Source organism: Plecotus auritus (assembly GCF_963455305.1).
Source record: "Plecotus auritus genome assembly, chromosome: 6".
Classification (NCBI taxonomy): domain Eukaryota; kingdom Metazoa; phylum Chordata; class Mammalia; order Chiroptera; family Vespertilionidae; genus Plecotus; species Plecotus auritus.
The window spans coordinates 61836296-61842295 of record NC_137773.1 but is presented as its reverse complement, the minus strand read 5'-3'; positions in this window follow the sequence as shown (position 1 = coordinate 61842295).

Below are 6000 nucleotides of genomic sequence, written 5' to 3'. Positions count from 1 at the left end.
GTAGAGAAAATTTTAAAAGAAGTAGAATAAAAAAATATATAACAAACTGAAAAATAGGAGAGAAAAGATTTTTAGAATTAGAGGATTAATTCACACCTGACTTCTAACTAATACAGAAAGAACATCAAATAAACAGATGAAAGAAAAAAAAAGCAGATAATATAGGAAAAGTTTCCAGAACTAAAGGCCAGGAGTTTCCAAACTGAATGGCCCACCAAGTGCTCAGGACAATAAATGAAAAACAAACCACACCAAGGCAAACCACTGTGAAATTTCTAAATATTGGGAACAAAGAAAAAAAAAAAGCTAAGAAATACCAGACAGAAAGCACATGGCTTATACGAAGGGCCAGCAATCAACATGGCCTTGGACTTTCCAAAAGCACCCTGAAATCTAGAAGAGGCTGGAGCAATACTATTAATGGCCCAATTTAAAAAATACGGGGTCTCCCCCCCAAAATATACACACTTTAATAGCTGATAGTTCAATTTTGAAAATGAAATGTACCTTAATAAACACTGCCTTTATAATTATTCAAAGTGTCTGTATACATTTTTGGAACACCCTATATTTTCAATCTAGAATTTTATAAGTAGCCAACTAGAAGTCAATGTAAGTGTACAATAAAAATTTCTGACATTCAAGGTCTCAAAAATTTACACCTTATGTGAGAAAACTACAGGAGGATGTGTTCCATAAAAACAATAGCGAAACAGAGATAAAGGAATGCAAGACATCCAGAAAATGAGGAATACAGTCTCAGGAAGAGATGTGAAAAGAATTCCTCGAATGACAATAATGGGAATACCCAGGTCAGCAGCTATGTAACAGGCCTTGAGAGTCCTCAAGTTCAGATTGGAGCAGAAAGTGAAATCCACCAGAAACAATGTCTCCAAGAAAAATAATAAATAAAACCAACTTCTGAAGTCCTGTTCCCCTGGAGAATGTGGAAACTAATGAGTGTAGGATCATAACACTAAAGCCGAGTTAAAAAAAGAAAGAAAGAAAAGACAATGTCAATTCCAGGAAAAACAAAAGGCTGTACAAGAACGGAAATGTAGTCACAGTGAGCTGTGAGCAGTATTTACATTGTCCTAAAAAGACTTTAAGAAATAGTTATGATTTAACTGCACTGGGAGGACGGGGCTGGAGAAGAGTGTGTGTAAGAGAGTTCAATTTCCATCCTTCATAAGAAAAGTCAATCATTATCATGAGAATTAGCACTATTGTTATATTATTTAGAAATATGGAGCTAAATGAAAAGGAATACATTAAAAGAGATGCAAGCAGTTGCCTCTGGGGAGTATGGCTTGGGATGGGAAGGCAAGGGAAATGTTTTTTTTTTGTCTTATGCTACTATTTTGTTTTTTTAGTTATGGACACATATTACTTTTAGAAAACATTCTTAAAAGAGCAAAGCAGGAAATTAGAATTTTATTGGAAACCCCCAGGTTCAATGGCTTGGAATTTAATATAAAATTAAAATATAAAATAGAAGGGACACTTCAAATTCCAACAAAATACCTCCTTAACCTCTGCATGTCACCTCAGGTCTCCGGGTCACAGGGAAGGCTTTGAAATGAAGAAATGATCACTTATTGAGCACCTGCTGCGTGTTAGCATTCGTGTAGAAGATTTTCAGAGATCATTGCGTCTGATCTTCCCACAGTCCTGAGGAATAGAGGAAGTTATTTTCCAGGTCAGAGACTAAGCTCCTAAAGGATGAAGAACTTGGTTGCAGGTACTTGTTTGTATTTCTGAGAATGAGCCCCACGCAGACTATGGACAAATGTAATAACTGACTCTCATCACAATTCAGTGAGACATATGAAGCCATTTTACAGACAAGAAAATTGAGGCTCAGGTAGGTCATGTGGCTTAACCAAGTCATACAAATAGTTAGTGGCAGAGTTGCATATGGACCCAGCCTCCCATATAACTCCCCACTCTGAAACCTTTGGAGGACAGAGACTGTGTCTTATCCCTGTTAACACTATGCATGGCACATAGGAAATGCTCAACCCAAATCCACTGACTGAAGCAGGCAGGGCCCTGAAGAGGTCTCACCTGGTTTATCAGCCCAGGAGAATTTCCAGCAGAACCCGGCCCCCAAATGCCTTCTCCCTCTACCTGCCATGCATGTGACCGAGGCAATGATTGTCTGAACACAGACCCCTCAGGTCAGGGCCCTCCATCAGAACGAGAGGGGACCATTCAGCTTTCCCCAGGGAGTAGTTTACAGCTCGAGGACCCAGGCTTTGATACTGAAATGTCACACACTTTACATTACAGGACAATAACAACTGCGCTCTTGAAAAACAGCAAAATTAAAACTTTAATGAAAAAAAGAAGAAGAAATTGTGGAAACAATTTCGGAGCCCACAGAACTTTTGAAAATGTCGTTAACAAACTGTGAAATCGGGGAGATAAAAATCAGAGGCCCTGAGAGGGGACAGCAGTGCCCCAGTCCAGGCCCCTGGCCCTGAGTCATGGAGAGCCCAGTTTCCATCCTGCAGGCCCAGGAAGCAGGGGGGCTAATGCATGTCTCCTGCTCGGCGCTGGCTCCGAGGGCAGTGGCACTTGGAAGACACGGAAGGAGTGAGCTCTGCAGCATGTGAGGTTGGACCTGCTGGGGACTGAGAGGGTAACATGAAAGCCGGCGCCCTGGGAGAAAGCCTGGGGAGCAGACGGAGCTCCTCAAAGCATCTTGGAGAAGTGGGTTCATTTGCAGGGATTCTCTTTGCTGTTTCCACACATCCGTGCTGGAGTCGGAAACACAGAGCCTATCTTAGGGGCGTCCACGACCAGACATTTAAGTAGTGTGATCAGGGAAGAGTTCTCTGGGATGACACTGGACTGAAATCTGCAGGAAGAGAGAGAAAGCAAGGCTCTCCCCAAATGACACCAAGTTCAAATCCTGGGAGTAAAGTACATTAGGCACATTCAAGGCACAGCAGGAAGGATCCATGGCTGGGAGCTACTGGGTGCTGAGGTTGGTAGACTAACAAGGGCCAGGGGAACCCTGGCCGGTGTGATCAGTGGTTAGAGCATTGGCCTGCGCACTGAAGGGTCACGGGTTCAATTCCCAGTCAAGGGCACATACCTCGGTTGCAGGTTTACTCCCTGCCTCTGGCCCGCTGGTCAGAAGGCAACTAATCAATGTTGTCTCTCTCACATGGATGTTTCTCTCTCTCTCTTCCCCCTCTCTCCTTCATCCCTTCTACTTTCTCTGAAAAGCAATAGAAAAAAATATCCTCAGAAGAGGGTTAACTTAAAAAAAAAGAAAATACTTAGAAACCAAGATGGCGGCATAGGTAAACACCTAAACTGCTGCCTCGCACAACAATTTCAAAACTACAACTAAAAGACAGAACGGACACCATCCAGAACCACAGGAAAGCAGGCTGAGTGAAAATTCTACAACTAGAAGGAAGGAGAAAAGCTCACAGAGAATTGGAGGTACGGCAAAGGGGCTTTGTGCGCGCAGAGAGGAAGGGCGGCTGAGAGCCTGGCTGACTTCCTCTGGCGGAAGGGGGAAGGAAGCCTCCGACCGCACCGAACCCCAGTTCTGACTGCACTGAACCCCAGTTCCGGGCGAACCCCTGGGGACCCACGCTCTTGTGGGGGGAGTCTGGACTCTCGGGGGGAGTCTGGACTCTCGGGCGGAGACTCGGGAGCCGGGGAAGGCGGAGGACTGAAAGTGCGCACACGCGCGCGCGCCGGTACGCACAAAGGCTGTGGGGGTTGCCACAGGCTTTCCCTAGTGGAGGGGAGTCAGAGGATTCTGACTGCACTGAGCCCCAGTTCTGACTGCAGTGAACCCCAGTTCCAGGCGAGCCCCTGGGGACCCACGCTCTTGTGGGGGGAGTCTGGACTCTCAGGCGGAGACTCGAGCTGGGGAAGGCAGAGGACTGAAAGCGCACATGCGCGCAGGGGCGGGGCTGACAGGAAGCCAAGACTGAGACTCCACCCCATCCAAGCTGAGCACAGAGGCTGTTGCAATTTGGCAAGTCTAATCCTATAGGGCTGTCTCCAGCACCGGGCTTCTCCCAGCATAGACACAGCTGATCCTTACAGCCAACTGGCCCGGAGGTCAATTCTTCCCAGTGATACCAACAATAAAGACTTAATTACAACAAGGCTGTACACACAGTCCACAAAGGGGTGCACCAAGAGTGTCCACCTCAGGTTAACTGGGGAAGCAGACCCACTGGGCCATATTGGAAACCTAGCACAAATATCTACCTTACCAACTCAGGGAATCAATGAAAATGCGGGGTCAAAGAATCAGATCACAAACGAAAGAAATGGAGGAAAACAAACGACTGGATATAGAATTCAAAACCACGGTTATAAGACTTTTTAAGAATATCCTAGAAAAGGCCGATAAATATAACGAGACCCTCGAAGATATGAAAAAGGACCAACTAGAAATTAAACATACACTGACTGAAATAAAAAATATTATACAGAGACCCAGAAACAGAATAGAGGAACACAAGAATCAAGTCAAAGAATTGAAATACAAAGAAGCAAAAAACACTCAACCAAAAAAGCAAAAAGCAAAAAAAAAAAATCCAAAAAGTTGAAGATAATGTAAGACGACTCTGGGACAACTTCAAGCGTACCAACATCAGAATTATGGGGGTGCCAGAAGAAGAGAGAGAGCAAGATACTGAAAACCTATTTGAAGAAATAATGACCGAAAACTTCCCCCACCTGGTGAAAGAAATAGACTTACAAGTCCAGGAAGCCCACAGAACCCCAAACAAAAGGAATCCAAAGAGGACCACACCAAGACACATCATAATTAAAATGCCAAGAGCAAAAGACAAAGAGAGAATATTAAAAGCAGCAAGAGAAAAACAGTTAATTACCTACAAGGGAGCACCCATACGACTGTCAGCTGACTTCTCAACAGAAACTATGCAGGCCAGACGGGAGTGGCAAGAAATTTTCAATGTGATGAATAGCAAGAACCTACAACCAAGATTACTCTACCCAGCAAAGCTATCATTCAGAATTGAAGGGCAGATAAAGAGCTTCACAGATAAGAAAAAGCTGAAGGAGTTCATCACCACCAAACCAGTATTATATGAAATGCTGAAAGGTATTCTTAAAGAAGAGGAAGAAGAAAAAAGTAAAGAGAAAAATTATGAACAACAAATACATATCTATCAACAAGCGAACCTAAAAATCAAGTGAATTAAAAACCTGAGGAGCAGAATAATCTGGTGAATATAATAGAATCAGGGGCATAGAAAGGGAGTGGACTGATAATTCTCAGGGGGAAACGGGTATGGGGGGTTCATGAAGAGAATGGACAAAAATCATACACCTATGGATGAGGACAGTGGGGGGGAGGTAAGGGCAGAAGGTGGGGTGGGAAAGGGGTGGAGGGGAGCTATGGGGGGAAAAAGGAGAAATAATTGTAATAATCTGAATAAAGATTTACTTAAAAAAAAAAAGAAAATATTGCATGCATATAAGCTTAACCAATGGACACAGACAACAGGGGCGGGTGAGGGCATGAGTGGGGAGCTGAGAGGGGGGCTAATGGGGGAATAAGGACACATATGTAACACCTTAATCAATAAAGAAATTAAAAAATAAATAAAATTTTAAAAGGAAAGTATTTGACAATAAAAAAAAGAGAAAGTATTGGAGGGTTTTAAGTAGGAAAGGGACAGAGGACTCTGACTGCTGTGTGGGGAATTGTCTGTAGGGGGTGCAAGAGTGGAAGCAGAAAGACCAGTTCAAAGTCTATGGCAGCCATTTGGGTAGGGGATGCTTATAGCTTGAGTAAGGATGGTAGTAATCCAATTGGTAAGAAGTAGTTAAATTCTGGGTATATATTAACAGTGTCACCAGGATTGTCTACTGTACTGGATTCACAGTGTGAGATAGGGAAGTGAAGTTTTTGGCATAAATAACTTTTTAAAAGAGATAATGGTCCTTACCAAGTTAAAAAATACCAGAAGAGGAATAGGTGGGAAGGGA